General features: G+C 40.3%; 1 long non-coding RNA gene across 1 annotated transcript in view; it reads right to left on the bottom strand.

The window, feature by feature from the left end:
• Positions 1-3466: 3466 nt before the first annotated feature.
• Positions 3467-13383, bottom strand: part of LOC309345638 — a 32132-nt gene continuing 22215 nt past the window's right edge. The window contains exons 2-3 of the long non-coding RNA XR_014158334.1: positions 13182-13251; positions 3467-3525 (exon numbers count right to left, since the gene is read on the bottom strand). This is a non-coding gene — a long non-coding RNA (uncharacterized lncRNA). The remainder of the gene's footprint in view (positions 3526-13181; positions 13252-13383) is intronic.

Below are 13383 nucleotides of genomic sequence, written 5' to 3'. Positions count from 1 at the left end.
CAGGATGCCTCTGTCAGTTGTAACAAGGCACTTCATTTGTCTTGCTAATAGTGGTAGGAAGTAAGAGAGATTTTTCTCCCATTTCACCATTGGTGCTTTCTGCAACATGTCAATAATGAAGTAGTAGGTGAAAAGAAAAGGTCATCGTGCACAAAATTTTTTGAAACCCACAATTTTCCCCCACTTGAAAATGGGCAGGATATTTTAAATAATATCCAGTAATAGAGTATATTCATCATTTTTGTATTTTCCCTTTAATGTCTCACCAGTTCCCATATTTCCTCAGCAAAGCATTCCAGTGTAACTATGGAATGCTGACATTTTCCTAAATGAATAGTTAAAATGTTTTGCATAGCATGGCAACAAGTCACAAACTTATGATACAGTGGGGGGATGGGGAGGTCCATGGTTGAAATCAAGGCAATATGTACGTACTGCCAGATGTGTGTGTGTGTGTGTGTGTGTGTGTGTGTGTGTGTAAAAGCAAGTCCAACATCATTTTATGTGTGTGAGGTAGCGTCTAATAGTTAAAAATGACACAAGGCAAGGAACTAGCACTTTAGAAAACTAACATAAATGTGAAGCATCCTTCTTATTGGGTCATTTGTACCTGCCCTTCTTCCAAGAAGCTGAAAGTGGTGATTACAGTGTAATCCTTTACATGTATTTTCTCAGAAGTAAGCATCGCTTGGTTTAATGAGACTTATTTCCAGGTGAGTGTGTAAGCACACTATCCTGAGGGTAAATCCCATTGAACCCAATGGCACTTGAACTCAGTGGGGCTTACTCCTGATTAGATATGCATAGTATTGCGCTGTTAGCCTCATAGCAACATTATAAAATTGGTTAGGTTGAAAGGTACTGAAAAGTCTTGCGACGTGATAAGACTAACACATTTATTATGGCATAAGCTTTCATGGACTACAGATAATTTGTCAGATACATGAAGTGTCCTGAGTGACATGGTCATTCCAGTGGTGAGGGAGTCAGAGGCAAAATATTGGTGGGGCCTAAAGATGGAAAGATCTGTCAGTTTTGGTCCTCTTAATTTCTCTTTTTTCTTGTCTTACATTCAGTTCTCCACATTTCCCAGCAATTTGCTTTTTTTTTTTAATCCTCATGAAAATTCATCAGCATCTTAGTGCAAATTTCTCCTAGTAGACACAGTTTTGAGTAATGTACACATTTCCCCAAGCAATTTCCCCTAACATAATGCATTTGTGTATGCTATTTTCACTAATATATTGATGCACACTTTCCCCTGATACATTTTTTTTGTTTGTAAACAAGGCTTGGTTGGGGAACTGTATTGTGAAATCTGGAGCAGTGCAAATTTCAAAGAATGGCCGTGTTCCAGTTCTCATACTGTTTTGAAAGTGTGGATTTGATAAAATCGCCTTTAAATTCAAACTGAAGCATATTTCTGCTCCATCTCTAGTGAGGCTGGAGGCAAAAGTGGGCAGAGTATGGCTGTGGCTTTGTACAACAGGCTGCATTCCAGTCAGGGAAAAGAAAGAGGCCTCTAGACACGAAACTCTCCTGTCAGATAAGCAGGAGGCATGATTACAGTTTCAACCTGGCACAACTCACGAGGAGGATGTGAAACAGGACCAGGCAGGGGTGTTGCCTGTGGTGAATCCAAAGGGTTAGACAGATGGGGTTGGAGGGCTGAATTCTGCCCCTGGGTCTAGACTTAAGGTGCCATAAGTCCCTTTGTTGTTTTTGTTTGAACAGATGACACAAGGGCCCCATTTATTAGCTGGTACTGAGTGTCTTTCCAGGTTGCTTCTTTGTAAATGGTCTGCATGTGTCTCAAATGATACTTCTGTTCAGCTGGATTTAGGTAAACTCACTTATCTGGTAAGCTACCCAGTGGTATTATATGTTGGGAGTTAAGAAACAATTGAACAGTTACTTGCTAATAAAATGATGGTAATTTCTGCCACCCTTTTTACAGCAGAACCAAGAAACCTCAAAAATGTGAAGCGAAACATGGAATCGATCATTTTTACATTGCATGATACAGCAATTTATTGAATCGTAAACTTGTTTTCTTTTAAAGATTTGATGACATGGACTTGACAAAATTACTGACTCACTGAGACGTGGAGGGAGCCTGTTTGCAACAAGAAGCAAGTGTTCCCTGACATTTTGAAAGCTTTGATGTCTTTATTTGGATTTTTAGCAGTGGGTGTGAAATGTGTTTGCTGTCCTTGAAAACACATGGATTCGGGAACTCATGCCATGTGTTATGCCTTAATTCCTAAATTAGAGACGGTGCTCAATGGTATTTGAAAGTTAATGCTCCTGTCCTCTCAGATGGCAGCCCTTTCCATTAACCATGGAGATGTTTGTTTTTCTTAGAGAGAAAACAGTGGCAGCATGCACAAGCTGAAACTCCCCATTGCAACAGCACTCCCCTCAGCAGCTGGTGTTCATGATCATGCTGCCTCTGGCAGTGGAGGCCAGGGATAATGGGAGGTCAGAGATAAGGGGCTGTGTAGTCCAACAACATGTATAGGACACACCATTGGCTACCCCAGGCTTAGATGAACTAATATTTTCTCCCGTTCATCCCTGATGATTGTTCATGCTGGCTGAAGCTGATGGGATTTGGAGTCTAACACCAGCAGGAAGGTGCTATATTGCCTTCACCTGAATTAAATAGACTAGGCTCAGTGATTGATGCAACTTGGGGAGGGGGGAATACTAGATGCTTTTATTACAAGATACAGTGGTACCTCTGGTTACATACGCTTCAGGTTACAGACTCTGTTAACCCAGAAATAGTGCTTCAGGTTAAGCACTTTGCTTCAGGATGAGAACAGAAATCGTGCTCCGGCGGGGTGGCAGCAGCAGGAGGCCCCATTAGCTAAAGTGGTGCTTCAGGTTAAGAACAGTTTCAGGTTAAGTACAGACCTCCAGAATGAATTAAGTACTTAACCTGAGGTACCACTGTAAATGTTTCATATTGCTGAAGAGAGGCTTTATTGATGTCATTATGAGTGATAACATTGTATGCTTTCCTTATTGCTTGGGAACCTGAATAATTCTAGATGCCTTTTCTAATAAGATGCCTTTTCTAATAGCTTGTCCTTGGAGTTCTTATTTATAAAGAGGTCCTGAAGATCAAGGAAGAGAGAGGTCCCACCATCAAAGGAGGTAAGTAGTAAGAGGGAGGTAAGTAGAAGGAATCAGAAGGAAAAAGAGAATGAATGGCACCTTTGGGGCAGATTCATACCATACCTTTAAAAGCGTGTCCAACACATTTTCCCCACAGAGAGCTACACTTCCCAGCACCCTTAAGAAACTACAGTTCGAAGGATTCTTGGGAGGGCAGTCATGGGCTTCCTTTCATGGATGCTTCTGCTGGATTGATGCCCGTTCCATGACTTGGAAGAGCATCCAAAAAGAATGTTCCTTGTATTTATTTATGCAACATTCTAGGCGTTTCCGCTTGCGCCACGTCTCTGTCCTGATTTGACATCGACCACAGATGAATGATAAATTTAGTGGTCTGTCCTCCTAATGGAAAGTGTACCCAGAAAAGAAAACACAGGAGTTAGACAAATATGAATAACATCACACAAGCAGGACCTTCTCTTCACATGAAAATCACTTAGCACAAGCGACGCAGGAACAAATGCCTCAGCCTCAGCGAGCTGGAATTTCCTTCATAGTGGACATACCGTGCTCAAAATTCGAATGATGGCCTGGTCATGTTTTTCTACTTAAAAAGAAGCCTGCCCTATGTGCTTGTGATTGAAATACCCTCGCTTCAAGGTAAACCGGCCGAAGTGTCAAATATATTTTTGACCTGAAATTTTTCATTCTGACTCTTTTTGAAATAATGGCTTCATTTCTTGTTATGGTTCTGCCTGCAGAATCTGTTTGCTTAAGAAGTAAATTCCAGGGTGAGCATTGGGACTCAATTGTCTCGCTCCACGTTAAAGAGAAGAAAGTGTATCTTCATTTAACGGCAACACAACAGTAAATAGTGGAAACATGCACAAATGAGCCACATAATAATTATTAGCTCTTTGAGACTATGGTATATCTTGAAGTTGTATATATTTTGAAATTAGGAAAGGAGGTTCCTCAGAGAAGGAGATGTGGGCTTTGGTGTCGGCGGTTCCACATAGCATGGAGTGGATCCATCTTCTCAGGGTTGCTGTTGAATAACTCTGCTTCTGTGGACTTCTGGCCTGGGCCCATGAAGATCTTCTAATTTCAATTTACCACAGTTTATCATTTCATCTGAACCACAGATGTGGTTGGCTCTAACTATGGTTTATTCAAGCAAGCCAGAGTCAAAATTCATTTGGAAGCGTTCTTTTCTATTTTCAACTAATTGCTCATCGTTTCCTCCAGTCTCCTCACAACTGTGTCAGAGGAAGAGAGGGGAGGAGTTAACACATGAGCCTGAGACTTGTTCATGTAGCACTAAATTATGTTTCAGTCCAAACACAACCAGTGCATCTATAAAATGGAGTCTCTGTGTGGGTTTGGCTTACTGAATAGCTCCCCCAACCCAATAAATAAATAAATAAATAAATAAATAAATAAATAAAGTTTGTATTTGTTTTTAAAATGTTTTGAAATGTGGTGAGCTTTTACATAACTCAGGTAAAGAATTTCACTTACTGCTGCAATTTCTTGTATAAGAACAGCAAGGTGCCTCATGTAAATACAAACCTTGCAGTGCAAGTCCAAAACATTTAGACTCAACAAAGTCTCTTTCTCTCTTAAGAAAGGTCTTTTCCAATGTCAATTCATGTAATGTGGAAATCTGGCCTCTAAGTTAATACTGTCCAGTTTCTGAAAAGCAAAGTCTCATTAGGAATATATGACTCCAGCATTTTTTTTCTGAATAGTTTTTGAATGGTAAAGTTGAGGTAAAAAAATGTAGTGCCTGGAAAGTGTACTGAAGTTCAATCAATCCATTTTCTTGCTAGAAATGTATTTTCAGCAGGATATATTAAAATAAGCACCATAAAAAACAGTCCATTGCTATTGAAGGATAACATTCCTAGAACTGGTACATCACACGGCTAATTTGTGGTGCTTTACTGGAAAAGACACACTTGTTTTCCTTCCCTTTTCCATAATTTGATAATTTGAATGGTCATAAAAGTTCAAAAGAGTGATATATTTTGCACAGTGTATCAAAGCATCTAGGTCCATTGCTTTTAAACAATTGCTCTTAAATTTAGACAGGGGTTTCCCAACTTTTTCAGGCTAAGGGGTCCAGCTGCAGTATTTTGCACCAGCTGGAGCCTCCAGACTAGGCACAAGGATAGGCCCAGAGAGAGCACATTGCAATAATCAAGTCTTGAGGTTACCAATGCACGAATCACTATCCCTGTTCAAGAACAGCCTTAGTTGACGTACCATCTGTAGCTGGTAAAAGGCACTCGTAGGCCCTGAGGCTACATGAGCCTCCAGTGAAAAAGATGAATTTAGGAGCACCCCAAACTCTGAACCTGTTCTTCCAGAGAGAGTGCAACCCTATCCAGAACACACAACTGGCCAGTCTCGTGTACACAGGAACCACCAACCCACAGACGTCTTCCCAGGATTCAAGCATAGTTTATTGGCCTTCATCAACTCCACCACTGCGCGCAGACAATTGTCCAGATCATGCACTGCATGTTCTGACTCATGTTATGGGGAAGTTGTGCTGCATATCATCAGTATACTGTTGAGACTTTGCCCCAAAACTCTGAATGATCACAGCCAGCCACCAAGAAGCAGAAGCAGATACAAATTCCCCCAGTCACTCTGGACGGCTCCCAACAAAATATTCAGTTCCCAAACTGCGTCTGAACCCAGCTTTAAATGGAACTAGATAACCAGATAGTCTGTATCCTCCAAAAATTCCACATAATTATTGATCAATTTGTGCCTGCCCTCAGTGCCACTGGGTTACTCTCCCAGTCTGCTGCCCCAACTTTCCTACCTAGTTTCCCATTGACAAAGAAGATGCAATTGCACCTTGATTTATCTTAATGATAAGTTGAGCCTCCAACAACTACTATAAACTTTTGAATGAAAAGAGAAATGTAGCTAGTTTTAAGTATACAGTAGTTTCATTCATCTGAAGTTGTTCGAGCTGGAGCAGAGAGCTGGAGCAAATATAATTATAATCATAACACGTTGTTTTACATTGCCAGGAAGGTTTTCCATAGAATCATAGAATTCAGGAGCCCTATGGAAATAAATGGGGTCTGCTTGGTTCCCATTCACTTCAATGGGGCTTGTGCAAGAGAACCAACGAGTGAATTGTGCCCGTGGCTGTTGTGTTTATTTCTTAAATATGTTAGGACACTGATTTGGACATATTTTGACTAATGGAAATGAAGCATTCAAACATTATACCTATAACTCTTGTTCAAAAATTACATCACATATTAAAGCTCACTGCTAAAACAAAACATAACAATCCATATTTGGGTGAAGCCAAACCTACTATAAATTAAATTTACAAAAATTATTTCAGTATAATTTATTGCCCTAGTACTGGGGAACAAAGCCAGTGACTTATCATATCACATGTATTGCAGAATGAAAACAAGGATTCTATGAACCAAGACCAGAAAATTGAGTTAGGGCCCATTAGATATTGCAAATACTATTTCCATTGCTTTCTTGCCATGAGAACAATTCACATGATATCAATTTAATTCTCTCTTTTTTATTCTTTAGGCAAAGAACCTGAAAAAGGTTTGGCAGAAAAAGGTTCCTGATGTAGATCTTCACTCACCCCATCTTCCCTGGTGGGGTACGGGGTGCAATTTTATGGTTCACTCCAGGTGCCCAAATGTCTTGGACCGGTCCTGTATGCTGCATTAATAAACTATTTCCTCCCAGTTTCATCCAAGCTTAAAATTAATAATAGTAATAAAATACAATCTGTTAACAGGGTAGGTTTATGACTGAGAAGCAAAATAGTGGCAGAAGCTTGGCAGGCATAAATGGCAGGCGTTGTTAAAACAGTGTTTGCTGTTGTTTTTCAGCTCTAGGAAAAAGTCCCTTAATTTCACCTCAGCTTTTTAGAATTCTGTTTCAACGTGGGTTTTAGCTGGTCAAGCTGTTGTTTCCCTAGAATTTGTCTATGTCTACATTGGAAGCTGCTCTGAGAACTTGTGCTGAAAGGTGGGGAACTTAAATGCCTAAACCAATTAGCCCTCTCACTTAATCTGCCTGTGAGTAAGACAGAAGGGCTGGTGCATGTCATGCATCATTTGGGCAAAAAGGTATTTTACAAACCCTGAATGTTTAGGCCAAAAAGTGTGGATCTGTCGCAGACCTCCCTACTTTGCGACCTTAAATCTGTCCATTTTGCAGAGCTGGAGTTGTACAGCGGTACCTCTAGTTAGGAACCTAATTCGTTCCAGTGGTCTGTTCTTAACCTGAAACTGTTCTTAACTAGAGGCCTGCTTTCGCTAATGGGGCCACTTGCTCCCACTGTGCCGCTGGCACACGATTTCCGTTCTCATCCCGGGGCAAAGTTCTCAACTTGAGGTAACTCTTCTGGGTTAGCGGAGTTTGTAACCAGAAATGTTTGTAACCTGAGGCGTTTGTAACTCAAGGTACCACTGTACCACACATCTCCTTGAAGTTTGTATGTTGTGACTCTGGCCAAGAGTGGACTGTGTGTGATGTGTGTTGTTCTGTCAGTTGCATTCACTTAGACAATATTCTTCACATTAATGGTATGGGAGGGACTTCTGCCCATGACAGCACCCTTTACAAACTGTCCATTTGTAAAGTTACGTGCATTTCTAGAGATGAACCCCACCTTTGTATCTCAGAAGCAAATCCAGCTGTTCTGCTTAATTCACCTCACGCTCTGAAAATGAGCTTGCCACCGACTTACCCCCATGTCTTTGATGCCAAACGGCTTGAAAGAAGAAGGATGCTGGCATTTTTAAAGCATCTTTTTTTTGGTCAGATTATCTTAGTAAGAAGCAGCGGGATTTTGCCAGACTTCTTTGTGGCTTTCATGGATGATAACCATAGATTTAACAGCAACCAGACATCACACTTCATTTAGATGGCCCAACTGTGTGTTTTTCCCCAAGCCTCCTGATCCAAAATGCATCAAGACATTTACAGTTTCTCCTCCATGCTGACCTTTTGGATTTTGTAAATAATAGGGGCTGTAATTTGCCTATGTCTTTTTTTTTTTAATCCCTCTCTATTTCTCAACAGTTTGCGGGTTCCATTCTCATAGGATTCCATCATCGACTTCAATATCACAGAAAACATTATGTCAGCCTGCCACAATATCAGTGAGAATCAGCCAGATCGTTGACGCATAATTTGGCCTATGTGGTAGCAGAGTGTTTCAAGAAACTCTCTATGGGATAAAGAGTAAATTATAATAAGTCTTTCTGCTTCTGCATGGCAGCCCTCATTCTTCTATGGCCAAACCTCCAAGTTAACCTCATTTGGAAGACTCTGCTATAATATGCTCATGATCTCTGATCTGGATTTGCTCATATCCTCGCTCTAATGCAAGATGAGTAGCTGACGAAAGACACTTGGCAAAGGAGATGTCCAGTCATAATTATTTTCCTTACACGTGCATAATCCCATATCTGCCTATAATCCACCTTCCTGCTACTTAATTCTGAATGTCATAGCGTCTCAGCTATTTATCCTCTTCAGGGCTCTCTTCCGAACACTTTCTATATTGACTAAGGTTACAGCAAAGATCAATGGGATTACATTACAGGAAGCGGGTTCCAATTAAATGGTCGGAAAGACCTTCCCCATTTTAAGGCTATTTAGGTAGTAGAATAAATTGACTTTGGATGTTTTGTCTAAGCTGGAGATTTAACAGAAAAGGCTGAATTAGCCTATGGATGGGACATTAAAAATGGCACAGCAAAGACACTTGACTAGTATGAATAGGCAGGGAATTCCAGAGAGTATTGCATGGACATTTATCATTTAAAAGATGCCAAATATGGGTGCATTCAGACACAGGGAATATTGCATTAGTTTTCTTTATTATAACGTTAGTGCTTCTATCCTGGTTTCTAACACTCATTTCATGCTGCGGTGCATGTTGCATTGTGGAGGTGTGGCTTTTATACCAATATACCGTCACTTCTGCTACTTGGGAGAAAAGCAATGACAAACCTAGATAGCATCTTAAAAAGCAGAGACATCACCTTGCCGACAAAGGTCCGTATAGTTAACGCTATAGTTTTCCCACTAGTGATGCATGGAAGTGAGAGCTGGACCATAAAGAAGGCTGATTGCCGAAGAATTGGTGCTTTTGAAGTATGGTGCTGGAGGAGACTCTTGAGAGTCCCATGGACTGCAAGAAGATCAAACCTATCCATTCTTAAGGAAATCAGCCCTGAGTGCTCACTGGAAGGACAGATCCTGAAGCTGAGACTCCAATACTGTGGCCACCTCATGAGAAGAGAAGACTCTCTGGAAAAGACCCTGATGTTGGGAAAGATTGATGCTGGGAAAGATGGAGGGCACAAGGAGAAGAGGATGACAGAGGATGAGATGGTTGGAAATTAACAGAGGGGTATGTTGGTGGCACTGTGGGTTAAACCACAGAGCCTAGGACTTGCCGATCAGAAGATCGGCGGTTCGAATCCCCATGACGGGGTGAGCTCCCATTGCTCTGTCCCTGCTCCTGTCAACCTAGCAGTTCGAAATCACGTCAAAGTGCAAGTAGACAATAGGTACCGCTCTGGCGGGAAGGTAAACGGCGTTTCTGTGTGCTGCTCTGGTTCGCCAGAAGTGGCTTAGTCATGCTGGCCACATGACCAGGAAGCTATACGCTGGCTCCCTCAGCCATTAAAGCGAGATGAGCGCCGCAACCCCAGAGTCGGCCACGACTGGACCTAATGGTCAGGGGTCCCTTTACCCTTTACCTATGTTGGGGAAACAAAATAAATGGCCATGTGAATGAAGCCTATATGACTAACATGCAAGTAGAAATCTAGCAGGCAGATACAGGCAAGACTATGAACACTGAAAACACTGAACAGTAAAAAAAAAAAAAGTCTTTATCCTCATTGTTGAAAGTAGCAGACATTAAAATTAATGTACCATCTCATTTGCCTTTCAATTTCAGTAACTTTCAGCAGTGGTCATTCTGTAAAAGGGGTATATGTGGATAAGACACATTGTTCCCAGGAAAGAATTTTGGATAATTAAGTTTTATGAAATAGAGATTCTAGTCTTTAAGCTCTTTCCCTGGCTATTTTGAGCAAATAATCAAATTATACAAGAACAGATTAACCCACTGAAAAGGGCAGACTAAGGCAACAATTTACTTATACAGAATGTAATAAATGAATGACAAGTATAAACTTATTACACATAGTAAATTCCCAGGAAAACCTTATGCTTATTTCTGGGGATCTAAAGTTTATGGACTTGGTTTTTCTATTTAGAAATGAGTGATTCAACTGGTTCAACATCATAAAATCATATCAACAAAAATTCCCCAGAGTCCAAACCAGTGACTATGCTTGGGAACTATCTGAGCATCTACTATTATAAATCACTAAGGAAGTTTGGTCTGGTAAATATTTCAGCCTATTTTCAGAGAAAGGCGAAACATCAAAGGTTCAGCCTTTTATATTCTAATTATTTGAGGATGCAGATCAATTTATAGATGGCATTGGCTGATAAACTATGTCCCTCTGGCAGCCTTTATTTGCATAAAGACTTTGAATCATCTTCTACTCCTGCATTTACTTTCCTAGACTTAGAATTGCTTAGGTGGGCCTATAGATTTCAGTCATGGATTAGCAATCTGGATTGCCTCTCAGCAAACTCCAATACTGTCCTTTCTGTCATGATTGACACACAGAGCATCAGTAAAGTGGCACCAGTTGTTCCTACACAGTTGTGGGCATATGGAGCTTGTTCATTGGCCTCATCAGATTGCAGCTAGCTCTGCTTAACACAAAGAGAGATAACCGGCTTATTTGATCCAGTTGGGTCAGTATGGAAAAAAGAACTGGAAAGTGTTTCTGCAACAAAAAGTGAGGTGGGGCGGGGGAGTAATTTTTATGTTATGGAAATTGAGATTGCAATGTTACGTAGGAATTCCACACATGGTATTTTTCTTTTTAAAACATTGTGAAATTTCCCGCAGCTCTTTTGTATTGATATTATACAGCTTTGTTAATGAACTGCCAATGACAGTGTTAAGTTGCTAAACTTGGGTAGAAACAAGAGAAGGAGCTAACACTGAAGTGAAATCTCCAACTGAGGAAAAACACCACAGTAAATTCTACAAAACCACATGCATTTTGTCCTTTCTTTGATAGCAATAGAACTGCATAGGCCTTCAAAAAGAAGGCAAATGAGGCATTTATCCATGTTTTGCATGAGGAAGAGAGTTGGCAGTTGTTTGGGGTGACAATTTCTTTTCTGCATGCTAAATAACAATGGGCACAGTTAGGGATGGATGAATCTCTCAGTTTCAACCTCTTACTGGTTCTCATTTTTCCTGTCTTAAGTTCAGTTCCACATCATTTTGCATTTAGAAAAAAAGCCCTCATGAAAATTAATCAGCATTTAATATGAATTTCTTCTACTATACACATTTTTCTATCCAATTTTGCCTAATATACATGTTTCCAAACCAAGTTTCCATATTTTGCATGTTGTTCTCTAACTCACACATTCATGTTGCCTTAGTAAATACAATTCTGTATACATTAGTTGCCTGAAGAACTGCATTGAAAAATTTGAAAAAAGTGTAAACCACGAAGAATCACTATGTTTTAGTTCACATATCATTTCAGAAAGTATGAATTAGGAAGGTTCACCTTTAAATGTGAACTGAAATAAAATTCTTCTCCATTCTTGGCACAACCCCATTGTCATGAAAGACCTCTTCCTTGCACTGGTATTTGTGCAAATAACCTTCCAGTGTTTTACTGCACCTGGCATATGATAGCAGCAGCCACAGAAACAAGACTAACATTGACAAAAATAACCTCATGAATTTGGAAAAAAAATAATCAAAGAGCTGTTGTAAAGTCATTCATAAACCACAAAACACTAAGTAGGAAGGAAAATGAGGAAAACAAGCAGAATAATGCACCATTAGGCACTTGATACAAACTTGTGCTAGATGCTTCGAGCACTCATGCTGCAAAATAGTTACTGAACTGGTCAGGAGGGAGAATGACATAGATTTATAGAGCTGAAAGAAAAGGAAGACCACCCCGTCTACGTTACTTTCACAAAGGTAATGTCTGCCACACATTATGTGAAATCATGTGGTTAGCGTTGTTTTTGACGGTAAGTGTTGCAATGAAGTACTGCCTAACTGACCAAACTATCACATCATTGCGGTCACAGTGCAAGGGTGCCCTTTCAGAAAAGTGCTTGCAGAGTAGATAGCTGTAGATTGTTCATGACCCAAGAAAGATGCTGTAGGAAAAGCCAAGCAAACAATACCAGAGTCAATGGGGAATCTGTACTGAACTCCCGCCTTAATTTTATAACATTAAATTAAGTCTCTCTTCATTGCTCAACAAAACCATGTTACTGATGCATTGTGTTTCAGAGAGCCCATTCGGATGCAGTTTCATTTGCCAGCAAGTTTAATGTCTCACTTAAGGCTGAATTTAGCAACATACAGGGTTGTGTAGAAAGTGCGGTTGATGGTACATCTACTTTCAGTGGCTGCGGCAAGATTTTCCACATCTTTCTCCAATTTAAGCCACAACTCAGTAGAGGCAATCTGCATCCAGAAACAGATTTCAAAATATATTTGCCTACCCGGGCAAAAGGTAGGTGGGTGAGGAGGAGACTTGTAAGAAGCAACCAGGGGCTTTGGTCCCATCAGAAAATGGTTGGCCACATTCTGCACAAGATGAAATTTTCCTTGGTTGTACAGTTAAAAGCACAACGTGCAAAAAGACATTGCAGGGTATCACTGGAGAATGGTCCATTACCTCCTAGAAATTCAGGTTTGTGTCAAGCCATTTTGGAGTTATTTTTTTCACCTATTGATTTACAGACATATGCTTCTCCTTACTTAGCAAGTCCCCTAAGTAAAATGAAGAAACTACTGTTTTGTTTTTGTGTGGTCCCATTTCACTTCCAAACTGATTGTCACTCAGTTGGCTGTTGGACGGAACAGTGATTCAGACTTACATTCTCCCAAATGTGAAGCCTACCTTGTCTATAGTTATCAGCGTTCTCTCCGGTATGAACTTGAATGGCATTTTGTTGATGGTGAGTCAGTGTCTGAAATATGAGGCACATATTCAAATCAGCTACTAGAATTTATTAAAAAGAAAATTGCCCAAGTAGGCTGTAGCCAAATACCTAATGATTAACAATTATTATAGCACATGATCCTTCTTTGGCAGAAAACAT

The sequence above is a fragment of the Podarcis erhardii genome (genome assembly GCF_964252035.2).
Source record: "Podarcis erhardii genome assembly, chromosome: 1".
NCBI lineage: Eukaryota > Metazoa > Chordata > Lepidosauria > Squamata > Lacertidae > Podarcis > Podarcis erhardii.
Note: the sequence above shows the minus strand (reverse complement) of the source record. Positions and strands in the feature narration are given on the sequence as shown.